General features: G+C 37.1%; 1 protein-coding gene across 1 annotated transcript in view; it reads left to right on the forward strand.

Moving 5' to 3' along the window:
• The first annotated feature begins 11,858 nt into the window (after positions 1–11,858).
• Positions 11,859–16,707, forward strand: part of ERI3 (ERI1 exoribonuclease family member 3) — a 285,277-nt gene continuing 280,428 nt past the window's right edge. The window contains exon 1 of the mRNA XM_088154304.1: positions 11,859–11,927. The gene's annotated coding sequence lies outside the window, so the exon portion shown is untranslated. The remainder of the gene's footprint in view (positions 11,928–16,707) is intronic.

Below are 16,707 nucleotides of genomic sequence, written 5' to 3' on the forward strand. Positions count from 1 at the left end.
ATGCGATCATGATTTCTAACATTCCCTGCCAGCTTCCCACAAGTAATGTCAATGGGGAAGCTGACAGGAAGTTAGAAGTTGCAATCATGTGAGGTCCTCGCTTAACGATCTGCATGGTTCTCAATTAACAGTGGCAACTGGGACTGCTGGTATTGCTGTTGCTAAGTGATGCAGTCACGTGACATTGCGCTTTATGACTGTGTTGCTTAGTGACATAGTTCCCAGTCCCAATTGCTGTCCTAACCCGAGGTCTACCTGTATCTGCAGGGGATCAGATGACAATGTCTCCATCATAATGTCATAATGAGCAGATATCATGACACAAAGACATAATTATGTCATTGGTGAGATGATGTCATGATAGATGTGTTATTTTAATATCACTGTGACTTGTTATGGATGGGTTAATTTTTATTCTATTCTTAACATTCATAATTACAATAATACAAGATCCCAAATTAGGTTAAATTCTACACTAGTGGGACCTCCACCCTGGATTAAAAATTCTGGTTGTATTTGCACAATATCCTAAGCTTCAGTAGTGTGTTACTGGGCTGTGCATACCACCATCCTAATTCCCACATTTGCCATTGCCCTATTAACCTACAACAAAGGCTTAGCATGTCATGCAAATACAGCCTCTCTGGGTTTAACTTTAACCAAACAATCAATAACATCTATAAAATAGGAAAATCAGGATAGAGCAAACCATTAGAACATCCTATTGTCAAAAAGCAAGTAGATTAAATGGAGATAAAGTGAACAGCTTTAAATAAGAGTGTACAAGAGTGGGTGGAATGTAATTTATTGTAGACTTTAATATGTCTGGTGCTATAATGAGAAAATGTCTTTAACAAGAGTTGTTAAAAAAAGTTATGTGTGGAGATGAATCATCTGGCTTCTTGAAAACAGTGTATTTCTCTAAACAAAGCATGGCTTAGTAAGATGTGTGAATCCAACCACAGTATAATTTAATAATTTTCAGTGTACTAAAACACAACGAAACTCACATAATGCATCTTTTCCTAGCAGAAAAAAATATAATGCTGTGAGTGGTTTGGGTTGTTATTCTGATGCATAGGTCTTTAAAATGACAGGATCCAAGACTATGTAGCCAGTTTCCAAGCAGACCTAATCATCTACTTCCCCAGCACTGTGAAGTATATAATTGGAGAGCTCCATTGTAAAGCAACATCATTTAAAAATCTTTCTAGCCTCATCTATCTCCAAAAAGTGACAAGAGTGCCTTCCTTTCTATTGTAACTCAGGGGTCTTCAACTTCCTTGGGATGGCAGACCATAACATTTTGTAAATTTTCCTCCTTCACGTGAGGCTGGTAGATTAGGAGTGACAGCTAATCCCTTCTTTGATGCATCTAAAAAGATAATGTGATGCTAACTGTGGAAAAATGTATGCATTAAAGCTATTAATCTTAAATATAATAGTTAATTGCTACTGTACATTGTTTATGAATAAAAGGAAATAAAAATTTGTCAAAATAACTGAAGAGTTCCATTTTCCAAACATCCAGGCAAACTCTTTCTTTTCCTTACTAAGTATGTTGAATAATTTGTAACACATGGCCACACCACCAGTCATGGAGTACATTTTGTCCCCACCCTTTTCAGATCAGAAACATATTCAGTGTGTTTTGCCCATATGCATGCATCTCGCCAAGGGCGCCTTGAGCACTTCATTACTCAACCTGAACTGGCCAATAGCTGACCACAGAGCATGTCAGCCAATTGGTGCCTAATCTCTCCGCTTCAAGCTTCCCAGTCACAGAGTTTAGTACCAACTTCCTCCTGGTGAGTTTCCAACTGTCTGTGCCTTAACAGCTTTTCCTCCTTCCTTTATAGAAAGAAAAACATACTAAAGCATGCATTTGTTCACATTTGTATGATGATTTGCAATACATTCCTCCCAAAATGCTGGCTTGGAGTGGTTACAAAAGTAGATTCATTTTTTAAAATCTTAGTGAATGTGAATGCATTGAGAAGTGTGAAAAGTTGTCTTCTCTCTATGGCACCAGATTAGGATTTCAAGTAAAGTATATTATCCATAGCAGCAAATCTAGTGAAGGGTTTTCCCTAAGCTGGGCTGACCGAAATGGAGCTGATAGGAGAATGACAGTCCATCTTTGCTGAAACAAAATACGTGCCTACAAATGTAAGATGGATCCACTGAATGTGAATTTTGTTGGCCAATAATGCGTGGGAGAGAAAAAACCCCAAATGTGGCAAAGCTGAAGTTTTTAGAAGTTTGAAAAGGATCAGTGTTGGTTTGCTGTTGCTGTCATGTGATAGTTGGGGTGATAGAATAGCAGAAACACAGTAAAATAGTTATGGGGCTCACCAAGAAAGACTTTGATCACCAAAGTAATCTTTGAGGTGCCTTTCAAGAAACTGAAATTTCCTTCTATTTCCTATGTTTAAGATTAGAAAGTCATTATGACATTGTATATGTATCAGCAAACTTGGGAACTTTGAAGTACAAAGACATATTTAAAAAAAAAAGAATTCCAAAGAGGAGAAACACTCCCAAAATGAATTTTAAAAATAGCAAAAGAACTACAGCAGAGATAACAGTAAGTTGTCAAGAAAATTTACAGAAAGAAGAGTGGCTGTTATTCTGAATGAAAAAAAATCATATTGCAGCATTTTGTTGCAGCCCCTATTTGTTCATAATTAATCCCCTTAAATCCTACCCAGAGGGGCTCAGAGATGCTATAAGGCAGCAGAGAACTTTTCTAACATAGAGACTTCACTCTGTGTGTGTGTGTGTGTGTGAGATTGAGAGAGAGAGAGAGAAAGAGAGAAAGAGAGAAAGAGAGAGAGATCATGAGTATGTGTGTTTCTGGTGTGGGAGGCAGGAGGGGGCAAAGAGAAAGAAAGAGAAAGAGATTTTTTTTAAAGATACTGCCTAGAACCAAGCAACAGATACAGATACGACAATCCTTCTGGGGATTTCTGGCCGTGCATCATTCACCAGTTTATCTGAGGTGACTTTCTGCCTATTGGGGTGGACAGCAGTATGTTACTCTGAATATAAAGAGAAAGACATAAATAGCAGTGAAGAAAGAGGGTAATAAGAAAAATATTAAACTGCACAGTGGAAATCTCAGGAGAATGGCTATTGCAATAACTGACCTCCAATATAGTGCCATTTATTTCATCCCATGGCAGGTTTATAGGTGCTTGTAGGGCTGCAGACGAACACCAATTTGCCAGTGCAGTTTGTTTTGATAACTGAAACTTTCAATAAATCTATATTAAAATCAAAGAGAAAATTAAATAGACCCAAGTTAGTGGCATGAGGGATAAGGTAGCACATTACTACACTGGCTTAGTCAGGGACATTGGTCTCGTAGTTCAGTTGCAGGTCACGATAATAATGATTCTTTGAACTTCAAAAGACAAACCTGAGCAGCAGGCATCCAGAATCAACTACAAAATGTACAGGAGCAAGGGACCAATCTGCTTTGTCCTATTGACAGATGCACAAAGTGCTTCATCAGCAAATAATGCTACTTACTCCTTTCTGAACCATCAGGAAATATGATGAATCCTTCTGAATGAATTCAGTTCTAAAAGCCATGGCTTTCCTCTTGTGAAAGCCTGAAACAATAGCCTTTTAAGTATTTTCTAATAGACCCTTCTATAAATCCAGCTGGCCTTGGGGTTCAGTAAAAATCCCAGAATTATAAATACCTCCCTGCTCTTTCAACAAGAGAAAGCTAGTTAGAATCTTAGGAAAGTGAAACACAGGAGATACATCGGTTCTATATGGATGGCCATCCTAACTTTGGCAGGGAACACTCAGTTTTCCAGTTGGTGGTTTAGGAGATTGGATGTTTATTTTGATATACAACCTGATTTTTTCCAAAAAGATACAGCTCTGCCATAAAGTCAGCAGTCTGATCAGGACTTTATAGTTAGAGAACATGTAGTGTAAAGGAATTCTCCAGAAGATATTATCACACAAAAATCAGCTAATGATCTTGGTTGTATCATATAGGATTACAAGTTCACCTGGAAATCAATCTAAATCCCATCGTTGGAAGGGGGAAATGGCTGATACCAGGGTGATTGGAGCAAGCTATTAACATGAACAATGAATGATCATTACAGAATCTGCATCTGTTAGACATAATTATGTTTTATAAATAGTTATTGTAAGCAAAATGAATGGTTTTGGGTTACAAACACTTAGTATGATCAACCTACAAAATTCTACTCCAATTTATGGAATATTAGGAGTCTATCACCACCAGGCAGCCCCCATTATAAAGTAATATTGTGTTCTCTTTTGCAGATCAATGGGTAAGGTATTAATAAAAAATAGTTCTTTGTTTCCAACTGAAGTGTGATTGTAATCTTGGAATTTCTTAAACTGGGTGGGAAACTTCTTGTGCAGCACAAAGGATTTGACACTTTCTCCTCTTTGTTAAGCTCACAGCAGAGAGCAAGAGAGCCATTGAGTGCACATTTTATGCAATTAACACGTCGCCCATTGAGTGCTATGCTGTCTTGAGGGTTTCCTTTCACTGGTTTGATACAGAGCATATCACCAAAGGAGATGTAACTATGTATATTGTAATTATGTATAGTAATATTCAAGACATACTGTATCTTTGAAAAGCAACTTTATTATAATTATTTATTTATTGGGGAAAAAAAAGCTGCATGTTGATGAAAAGTACAGAGGGCCACCATGGACTCATAAAACTGCTCTGGACCGTGGTTTATAAATAAAAGCTAGCATTAATATTTATTATTTATCCAAAATAAATAAGCTATTAATGCTAGCTTTTATTGCTGCAATTTTCTCTCTCTTTCCCTCTCCCTTCAACATTCTAAGTTTGAGTTTTCTTCCAATGTTATTATTATTTTACATGTATTTGAAAACAACATACAACAAAGAATCACTGTGTAATCAATGTGTAAGAATAGTTTTAGATGCACTTGAAACAAACATATGGCAAAGAACTTTATCAGAGATATTGGTCTGATCTGGATCTGGCTATCTCCAGATCATGAAGTATTTTCTGTATCCTCCATTACATGCTACAGGTAGTCCTCACTTAACGACCACAATAGGGACCGGAAATTTGGTTGTTAAGTGGGACGGTCATTAAGCGAGTCACCATGTGACCGGACCCGATTTTACGACCATTTTTACAATGCTCATAAAGCGAATCACATAGTTGTTAAGCAAATCGTGGTCATTAAGCGAATCCAGCTTTCCCATTGGATGTTTTTTGCTGGAATTCACTTAAGAACCACATGATTTGCTTAATGAACATCATAAAAAAGGTTGCAAATCACGAACATGTGACTGCAGAGGAGGTGCGATGGTTTGCGATAGTTGTAAGTGAGAGTACAGGTCGTAAATCACTTTTTCTGAGGCCATCATAACTTTGAACTATCGTTAAATGAACAGTCATTAAGTGAGGACTTCCTATATTTCAAAATGTCAGTAAAATGCATTTTAGTTCTGATGTTGTATTTTTTTCCAACTGGATAATGCAGTTGTACTGTAAGACCTCCATTCAAGCTCCTCAAACTTTCCAAATTATTCATACATGTGTGCAAATGTACATAATTGAGCATTTAAACCAGATTGGTCCATTTTCAATAGAAATGCATCCACAACAAGCCTGCTCAATTCTACAACCCACCAAAGAAAAAGTAAAAATACAAAGAAAACAAGACTTTCCTAGTCTGACCATTTTAACAGAAGAAAGAAGGGGATGGTGGGAGGAGAAGGGGAAGGGGAGAAAAATCCCAAAAAAACCTCTGCTGTGCATACCTATGTGAAAATCCTGCATAGTAACTTGAGTTCACTGAAAAAGAATCCTGAACCTTTAACTACCTTTAGAAGTTAAAAAAGCATCATGCTAAAAATCCAGTAGCTTTCCTAACCAGGTATCTTCCAAATGTGTTAGTCTGTAATTTCCTGAATTCCTAATAACTACCCATGCTGCTTGGATTTTTGGGAATTATAGAACACAGCCCTGGATTAACCATTAAGCAAAATAAGCACATGCTTAGGGTATCCAGGGAAGGGAGCCACCACAGAGTTTTTCCCCTTAGCTAACATACCCTTAACTCTTTCACTGCCACACTTGACTTTAGTTTTCAGCACTTATTAAGTCTTAGTGTCTTGTCAGTTAAGCAATGAAAGGGATGAGGGGCACCGTTGTTGGGCTGTGCTTAGGGCATCAGTTGGCCTTAATCTGGCCCTGAAAGAGCACATTTGAAAAGTACTAGGCTGGAGGAGCCACTCTGGGTGGTTTGCACCAGATGGAATCCATGAACGTTAAGTACTTTGGATCTAGACTCAACAACTTATAAAACAACATAAGGAGATATTTACCAAGGTGGTATTCAAGGTGTTAACCATGTGACTCCAAGCCATTTTTGAATAGATAATTTGCAAATACTAACTTGACTCCTCTGACAGAAGAAAAGTGCATGTATAGAAAAAATCAAGATAAAATAAGTATCTTACCCAAAAGTGCCTGGGTTCCCACATTATGCTAAGCCATGGTTTGTTTATTCATGATTTATTCAATAAATCACAATTGGCTGGGTTTACCCAACATGCTAAAGTATAACTCCTGGCCTGTCAAACACAGTGTTTGGTTTCTCACATCACACAAAACCAGCATGTCTTAGAATGATATGTGAATCCACACATTCTATATCCAACATCTCTGATTTATTTTTGTCACACTGTAATTTTCCATTGTGCTATGTCTTACCTTTGTGTGATTAAGGGGTTCCAAATTTCTCCTGCTGGAAGCACCTTTAATTTGTAGCTGTTATTCCCAATATAATTTGGTAGAATACATTGGGAGGAAATTAGTGTCACAGGAAAATTGAGTTGAGAAACATAGTCAAGAGTGTCTGTAAAGTAATGTTTAAACCAAACATTAGAGAGCCATGGTTACAAGAAGCAACATAAATACAAAATGTTCACTGTGAATATTAATATTTCCCTAAATATATATCCAAGTTGGTTAATTAGTCCCACTGGCAATGTTAGGAACTGAAGGATTTGGGCTGGCACATTATTAACTTGTTAAATAAAACATAGTATAATACAAGATTATTCCTTATGGGTATTAAGAGACATTGTCACAATATTTGTACTTAGCAGTAATTACTGTGCTGGCATAGAGTCTGTTTTCAAGATGGTTATATAACACTTCCTGCCTAACGCTGTCTTACAGCTCTCAGTTTAACTATGCATGGGATAGCTTTTCATTTGGATGGGAGACATATGAAAGACCACACTGAGCTGCTTGTAGCAGTAAATATTTTTTTCTGTTGAAATTCTGTCCCAGAATCAAAAAATGGAACATGCTGGTTGGGGAATTCTGGGAGTTGAATCGCATACTTCTTAAAGTTGCTAAGGTTGAGAAACACTGCTATAGAGGTAAAGCTGCTAAGAGTTTAGTAAATACTTGGGTAACCAATTTCATCTCTTTTTGACTCTCTGCTGTATGAACTAGTTCCAAGTCTGTTGAAGTAAGGTGCTTTGCCCTTAGCCTGCCAAATTACATTAGCTTTTGAACAAATACTATTTTCTATTGTAAACTTTATACATAATTTAAATTACAGTAAGCTGTTTAACAACAATCTCTTTAGTCCTTTAAGATAGTATTAGTGTACAATGAGGTTAATTATTGAAGATTTAAGGATAGTACTAAAGCTGGTAGATGGTGCCTATGTATAACCTCATGATATTGAATGTCCTGAATTCAGGGGTTCGTTAACATCAGCTTATTTCTCTTTTCTATCCGAAACCAGGAAACTGCTCAAGTTCTAAATCAGAGTCTGCTTGATAAGGCTAAACCAAACCTTAATCTGGATGAGGCAAAACTGCTCCTGCTCAGTTAAAAGGTAGATCAGGAAATGGGATATAAACTCTGCTGAATGGAGTTACACTGTTTATCATTTGAGTGCATTTCTGGGTTTAGCCTAGCTCAGGAATATGTTTGCACAGTTATCATGCCAAATACAGTTGTCTGTGAAGCTCTCAGATCTGACCATTAATGTCTTCAAACAGACAAGTGTCGTCACAGATGATGCCATGATGTGTGTGACCTCATCAGGGCTTGCTCAAGATTCATATGGATCTGGCTACATTAAGAAGTATCTTGTTATTTCCCATTTGGACTACCATAACACGTCTTAAATGGGACTGCTTTTAAAAATGTTTGGAAACTTTGACTTGTGCAGAATGTTTTAGACTGAACAGTGAGTGGGACTGGTTATATGGAGTGTAACCCCCACATTGAACTAGCTCCACTAGTTATTGGTCTGTTTCTGGGGGCAATTCAAACAGCTAGTGATGACCTATAAAACCCCTTACAACAAGAGACAGACTATTTGAAAGACTAACTTTTTTCCCTCATGAGACTGCCTAGGTTTAATAACCTCAGGAGAAGCACTGACTTTGGTCCCATTACTATTATATATGCACAATTTTTATAATCTATCTCTATTTTATTTCTATAACTTCAGTTACATCAATGCATATTTTCTACTTTAAAATACTTCAAAATGGGAGAATCAGCTGTCATCCATTGAAGGATTCAGTTGTTTGTCCCATCAGTGCTATAATCTGAAAAATGTATGACACCTAGGATGCTTTGGATGGACAGCTTCTATTATTAGGGAATAAAGGGCATTGTTAAGCCATTTCATTTTTTTTCTCCTTACCAGACTTTTTGTGGAAAGATGAAAGAAAGAAGTAAGGGAAACCATGGAGGATATGTTTGTATATGACAAATTGTAAGTGATGTCTGAATTCCTGATAAAATTTCATGAATGGGACTGAGTTATTGTGTAATAAACCTTTGCCCCTGGTGAAGTCTCATACATTTACATCTGCAACTCTTCTTTAATTCTGTCTTATGTGTTCTGATCACACATGCTTTATATCTTCAATATAGCAGCTTTTTTTTCTTCCTCCTCTTCTCTGCTTTCCTGCTTTATGTAACGTTTTGTCTGATAAAAAGATCTGAAGATCACAAACACATGGTCACAATTTTGTGCATACTAAATGAATAACAGAATTACTTAACTGTAGATTTTGAAATCTATGGGAAAATATGTAGTTTACACATTTTTAAAATAAAATAAAATAAAAAACCAAAAAAATCAAGTAGTTATGAAAGAAACTTCTCAGGGAGCATAACATTAACTAACTTAAAGCTTGCTGGACTTCCAAGAAAGAGGGAGTTGAAAGGATCACATAAAGATTCCATACCTTGTGTTCTACCATAGAGAGTACAACATATTATATGACCTCCTTCAGGCATGAACTACATTAAGCATGTATGGATTAAAAGCCCATTGTTTCACCTCTTACCTGGCTTGTTTAACAGAAAGGATGGGGATAGTGACAGCAGCATCCTCCCATCTTGTCCCTACTTCTGCTCCTCTTATATTCTGAATAATTTATGAACAAACTATTGTATGTACAAGGAGAATAAGTCAATGGTTTCCACCTATAATTTCAATATGTTGCTTGTGCATTTCTAGCATTCTCTGAAGATGGGCTGGATCTGGAGCAAATGATTGAGAACTAGGGACATTGCCAAGTCTGAGGTGTCCTCCTAGCACTAGCATAGTTCATCTTGATAAACAGGATGTTATAAATGTTAAGGGGTGTTAGTTTTCGCTATAGTGGTCATCTAAGATTCTTGGCATTACAAGGCACCCACCGTGACAATGACTTTGAGAGCCAGTTTAGTGTAGTGGCTAAGATGCTGGGCTAAAAACCAGGAAAGTATGAATTCTAATCCACCCTTAGGCATAAAAGCCACCTGAGTGACCTTGGGCTAGTCATACTTTCTCAGCCCAACATACCTCACAGAGCTGTTGTTCTGGGAAAAATAGAGGCAGGAGTGTTAGGTATGTACTGTATGTTGCCTTAAGTTGACCCTAAAATAAAGGTGGGGTGAAAATTTAATAAACAAACAAACTTTACCACCATTTGGTGTCTTCACTATTCCTTTGAATGTATGTAGCTGTATAAAGAAGGGAAGGGAGATGAATTCTTGTGTTGCCAAAAATACACCAGAAGAGCATTGTTATTACCTAATGTTTCTTCTATTTCTGGGAGCAAACGAAAGGGGAGAAAGGTAGAATCTTAACGGGTGTCACTCAGGTAAGATAAGATAGCCAGAGGCACCAGGATACCTTACCCCTTTCAAGGTAAATAAAATAATATCCATTGTAATGTAAACAGAAGGTCCTTTGTAATATTAACTGACGTAAGTGAAGTAATATTTATTACCATCTAAAGAAGGCCTCCCATTAAACTATTATGTTTTAGAATAAATCCTATAATAATAAACTTCAGAGCCTAAGTTCACTTCTATGCTTTAGTGTTGTGCTGCATTTCCTCCAGTGATGCTCCATGCTGCAGCATCTTCTATGCTAAAGACAAAAGGGGTGGTTCTGTGCTTTTCTTTTTCCATCCCTGATGAAGCAATACTGTGCTTTATTTCTTTGAACTTCTGTCTTCTTCCGCAATTATGAATTTCGCTTGGTTTCAGAAATGCCTGTTGGTGAACCATGAGGTGGGTGGCTATACAATTTAAATCAATCAATCAGTCAGTCAGTCAGTCAGTCAGTCAGTCAATAAAACATGTTGAGCTGTCTAAACATGGACTTCACAGGGAACACCTATAATACATGGAACAGAATATTAATATTTGAGAGCAAATAGCACTAAAAGACTTGGATTTAACCTTAGGTCAGACATCATGTAGCTAAAGTAAGAGACTGTGAAAAAAGACTTGGCTGCAGTTTAAATCTAGTACTTGACTTGCATTCTATCTCACCTTGCCTGATGCTTATTACAAATGTTAATTACAAATATTTTATATTAAAATAATAATGCATGTAAATATTATAGGCTACGTTCACTGTGAGAGCCAGTTTGGTGTAGTGGCTAAAGTGCTGGCCTAGAAACCAGGAGACCTGTATTAGGTGTGAAAGCTAGCTGGGTGTCTTTGGACCAGTCACTCTTTCTCAGCCCAACCCACCTCACAGAGTTGCTGTTGAGGGAAAATAGGAGGCAGGAGTACTAGGTATGTTTGCTGCCTTGAGTTATATATATAAAAAAGGCAGGATAAAAATATAATAATAATATATCCAGTATTCTGTGTGTTAACAGTGAGAGTTATTTTTGCTCCTCCTACTTCTTCCCTGTGTGCTCCAAATATAATTGTGAATATCTCCCAGACTTCCAAAGCAGATTGGAAGGTGCACAGGAGTTAGTGAAAGAGGGAGGTGGAACCCATTAAAATATGTCATGTGAATAATCTGCCATCTTCAACTGACTTCAATGAGACATTTTATCATGAAACAGGTATTTGTGAATGACAGGGAACGGAATGAGAGATACAGGGTAAATATAGAGATTTCTTGAAAAGGCTTAAGATCTATTGAATATATATATAGGTCTATTGAATATATATATTTCTGGCAAACTGCAGGGAACAGGATTTCACACTACTAGCAACTTTATGAACGAAAATACGTTGCATCAAAATTAAAAGCAAAATGTTGTCAATTTAAAGCCAAATTTGACTATGAATGATGACATAAAGTCATGATGTTAAGGCAGTTTTTGTGCGATAACTCTAGTCCAAGCTGCTTCCTTCCTGAACTCATCAGAGAACGGAGGATTCCAATCTGCTACCTACGGAATCCATCCCCGCCTCCCTCCGATAGGATTCAAAACTACATATCCCACAATGCCAGAGAAGCAAGAGGCGCGCGGTAATATTATTGCGCGCATGTCCACAGCCAAGAAGTCCGCCCCCTAGGGCGGGAACCGCAGTTGTGGTTGGTTGATACTACTGTCGTTTATACTGAGTTCGAGGGTCAGAGGGCGCGAAGGTGAGTGGTTGCTGTTGGGGACTCGTGGTGCTGAGGGATGGGGGTGACCGGGGCCGTCCTGGGGGCGGGGGTGTGGGGGTTTATAAACTGGTGAATGTCTGAGTGGCAAAGATGGGAGGGGCCTGCTGGGTGGGGCTCTGAGGCCCTGAGTGGGCCCTGAGGCCAAGATTGGGGGGCGCGGTGCAGGATGCATTGGGGGATGGAGTGCGGCCTGCAGTGACGGATTTTACGAATCCCCGCCAATTCTGGGATGTGGAGTTGCTAGCGCCCCTGCTAGTGCTGGTTGGCGCGGCCGGGAAGCTTGCAGAAGCTCAGCTAACAGAATCAAGAAAAGCGGTGATTGGGAGGTGGAGGTACAAGGGAGGACTCAGTAAGGCCTGGCTGGCAAGTTGCATTGGGGATGTAGGTCCTGGATTAGTCGGTGTGAGTTACAGGGCAAAAAGGGAAATTGGCACGGGATGCTGTGGATAGGAATAGCTATGGCTTATGGGAAGGGATGCATATACTTGTTCCGAGATTTTGTTAATGCCTACAGTCTTTATGTTGTACTGGCACATTAATTTTACCAGTTTTAGGGGGAAGACTGTTCAACTCCTTGTGCTTTGCTTCTGAAGCTAGCAAAATTATCTAAAATTTGGGTTGTGAGAATGAAAGAGAAGGACAAATAATTGAAAGGCAGTTGCTCAGATTGATTGTCAAGAGTTGAGTTTAGACTTCAACCAGAAGTGATGCAGCTGCTTTTTTTTTTTAATGGCTGGTGTAAACATGTTAGATATCAAAAGTCTGTTACAGTGCAGTCTAGGATTCAACAGTGATAGGCACAACAGAGAGATTGGTACTTTAAGTTATTAGACTTTTTTTTTTCTCCAATAAGAATGTTGGTAGAAAGAGAACATGTTTTAAAAGGTACCATGTTAATGATTTCCCTTTTAAATAATAGTTTATTTCCCTCTTGATGCAATAAACTGAGTGTTTGGGGCTGGAAATGGGGAAGTAACAAGGATGGATATGTAGCCAGAACGTACATATGTAGATGTAGATATATGGTCTTTGGAAGAAAATATGTTTCTGGATAAATGCTGTGATGAAGAGATTGTCACTGAGTAGGTTATAATCCTAAAGCCTTTATCAGGCAGTAAATCTCATCAGTAGGATCTCCCTGACAGTATTATATTCATGGGATGCACTCTTTAAAGACTTGGAAACAAGAATCTGCTTAAAACATATCTGGTACTATAGTGATTGACAAATGTGAGCTCGCATTATGTTAAATATACCAAACCAAACATCTAGTAGATGTAAGTCTTTTAGGATATAAATTTGTTTCCTCTGCAAATAATTGTCTGTCCAACACATAGAAGAAGCCTTAGAAAAAATTTGTTCAATTGATAACTATCTAGGCTTCTCAAAAGTATCTCTTGAATATAGAATCAGAGCTTCTAGAATAGATGTACTGTTATTAGAAATCCATGTGGAGAAGGATAAGCTTTTACCCATGACATTTTAACCGAAGAAATGTTTTGTGATTTAGGGACAAAGTATTATGTACATCTTGTGGTTTACATAGGTCATGGCTTATCTCATTATCTATGGTGCATTTTTCTTGCATCATGTGTCATGAATATATTGTCTCCCACTGCTAAGTTTTGCTAGACAAGTATGTTCTTACTAGTAGTTCAGTAGCTTCAAATCTTTTCAGATGGACATTGTATTTAGGTTATATATTAAATTTACATGACAAGTTGTTTCAACATAAGCCATGGATCCATTCTAATGTGCACTGGCCTACATTGCTTAATTCAGACATTACTCTAAGGTATAATGTGGTTTGCTTGCTTTTTTGTTATCACATATTATGAGGATCCATTCATTATAGTTTATTTATGGATTATGCTATTATCGCTTGTTCAAACCATGTTAAAAATCTTGGCTAGTGTTATTTGTGGTCATTACCATTTTATATTTTGGAGAAATTTGGCTGTTTCCTACTACCAGAACACATTAAAAATACCTTAGGGGTCTTTTTAGCTTTTATTTTAGGATCTAACTGGAGATTCCATGTAAAGAGTTCTAGGTTGGTAAATAAGTATGATCCCGCTCACCTGTGATGTAACAAGGATAACTGGATGAATGTTAAATTGTTCTGTATATACAGTTTGCAGATAGACGAAATAGTTTTCACCCTTAAACATAGTTGCTGGATGAGATTTTTAAAATATTTTTCTAATTACTTTTTCAAAGTGCATTTTAATAATAGGGTAGCTCCAGACACTTTTAGGTAAATTTTGTATTGAGTTCTTGCCTATTTTAAAACATTGTTGGGTGCAAAAAGCAGTTAATTAGATAGCCATGGCTTTAGATATAGTTTCCAAAAAGTAGAGCACTTGGTCAATTTTTTTTTAAAACTGATTCTTAAATTACAAAATAAGACCACTTAATTTAGTTATTCTGGGACCTAAAGATAAGCAAAGCAGAATAGTTTGTTCCTGGAAAGTTCTATTTTTCACCGGAATGGAGTGTTCTAAGCATTCCAGGGGTGGTTCATCTAGAAATCACAAACCACTTTCTGTTCTAGAAGACAAAATTCTGGAAATGCAAGAACAATCTCAAATATAGAGTTTCCTATTCCTGGGACTAGAGACTGGACTGTTACAGGGAAGACAAAACTTTCTGGAGGCATACTGCTCTATTGAACATTAATTAATAATATCTATTACTTTACATTAGTCAGCTCTAAATGGCTTATATTGAAATGTTCACTGAATTTTGTTCTTGACCATCATAGTTCAATCTTTAAAAAGATGACTATAGCTGTTTTCATAAAGAGAAGATATGAATATGGTCAACAATATTTCCACAAATTATCACGTTTTATGATGATGATGAAAGTCATGCCTTTTTAAAATCTCTTTCCTTTCTTTTGCGAGAAGGATACTATGATATGGTTTTGTTACTTGAGACAGCGCTTTAGTGTTGGTTTAATTTTGATTATATTAAACCTTATTAATAGCTGTACTGATTGTATGTAGAAATATATGTGGGTTCACAGATGGGATGTAGATTTCACTCAATCCTGAATAATATGTATAGACCAGCCACTGGTCTTGGTGCCCTTGTCAAAATCCAGTTATGTGGTATAGAGGTTAAGGTATCAAAGTCCAACACTTTTACAAGTACACTATGTAGTACTGTGCAGAAAACTGGATTTGAAGGGCAAATGTCATTTGGATGTACACAAATGTCTGGAATATCTTAAAGCAGTTGCAAAATTTTTCTGGACTTTCATGATTGTCATCCACAGCTGATGTGCAATCTTGGGAAAAGATATATTTTATTTAAAGTATTCCTAACGGGACTTTTTTGGAGAGGGTGCCATCAAGTCATTGTTGACTCCTGGCAACTGCCTGGATCAGTCTCTGCAGTTTTCTTGGCAAGATTTTGGAAGTGGTTTGCCATTGCCTGCTTCCTAGGGCTGAGAGGGTATGACTTACCCTAGGTCACCCAGCTGGTTTTCATGCCTAAGGCAGGACTAGAACTCACGGTCTCCCAGTTTCTAGCCCAGTACCTTAACTATTACACCAAATCCTGTCTCTAACAGGATTATATATACCAAATCCTATTTTGCCCCTCGAATCTAAGTTTATCCCCAGTTTATCAAGCAAGTATTTACTCTCATTTTTTAAAGATACAAGCCATTTAATTAAAAAAAATGTGATAGTGTCAAATCACATATACAATCTAATATGGATCCATGCATACAGATTGAAAAATGTTATGAACGGTCACCAACCACTTGAAAATATGCTAATAAAAAGAGTTCTTAAAAATTTTATTTCACTTTTCCTATTTGTCTCCTTGCTGAGTACCTCACCATATATTAGTATATGCTGTACTTGATGAAGAATCTAAGATACAGCATCTGATCTATCAAGGCTTTAATATTATTCTTCTATCATTTAAAATCCAAACAGAAGAAAAGATATGACAGCGGACAGTCTTCTGCTTGGACTATATGAAATTATCCCCAAAACAGTCAGTCAGTGTTCATGTATTTTGCAGTTTGTTCAGTCATTTTGATTTGTTAGAATTTGGATTATTCTTCAATTTTTCTACAGTTACTTCACAGACGTTAATATCTAATCCAGAAACATGCTTCTGTGTCTAGCAAGTTGTTTTATATCATTTCAAGATTTTTTTTTCACTTAGGAAATCAACTATAATCTTCAAGCATGTTTCATTTAGATTTAGGACCAATTTGAAATTTGCTCTCTCAATTTGCCAAGAAGAACTTCTTTACAGCATTTTCCAGTAGCGTTTGGTTAGATTTAAATGAGGAATCACATACATTAATCCAACATTTGGCAATTGCTTTGCCTGGAATTTTGCCTGAAAGCTTAACATTGCTTTGCCTGGAACTTGTCCTGGTCTGAAGTGGCTTCTTAATCACAGCTGATGACTCTTCTGTATTTTAGTAGGATGTGTTATGCAAAGCAGCTGTCATTTCTGGTTGATATTAACCAGCATTTGAAATGATATTCATTTGTTTTCCAATTCTGTTTAGTTTTAACAAAAATGCTGTCTACTCTGCATTTGCACATCATGCTTAACTATAGAAGAGCCATTTCCATACTTTAAAGAGCTACTTTACGTAAGGTAACAGTCTGTCACTCACAGAAAGGAGTTGGAATGGTTTACTATCATACAAATCTGTCCTTAGTATTATTTAAAAAAATTAAAAATGGCATTTTCACTTTATATGCTATATTGGTAACAAAAACAG

The sequence above is a fragment of the Python bivittatus genome, unplaced genomic scaffold (genome assembly GCF_059951505.1).
Source record: "Python bivittatus isolate LINGU-HERP-01145 unplaced genomic scaffold, Pbiv_v1 ctg000700_np1212, whole genome shotgun sequence".
Taxonomy (NCBI): Eukaryota; Metazoa; Chordata; class Lepidosauria; order Squamata; family Pythonidae; genus Python; species Python bivittatus.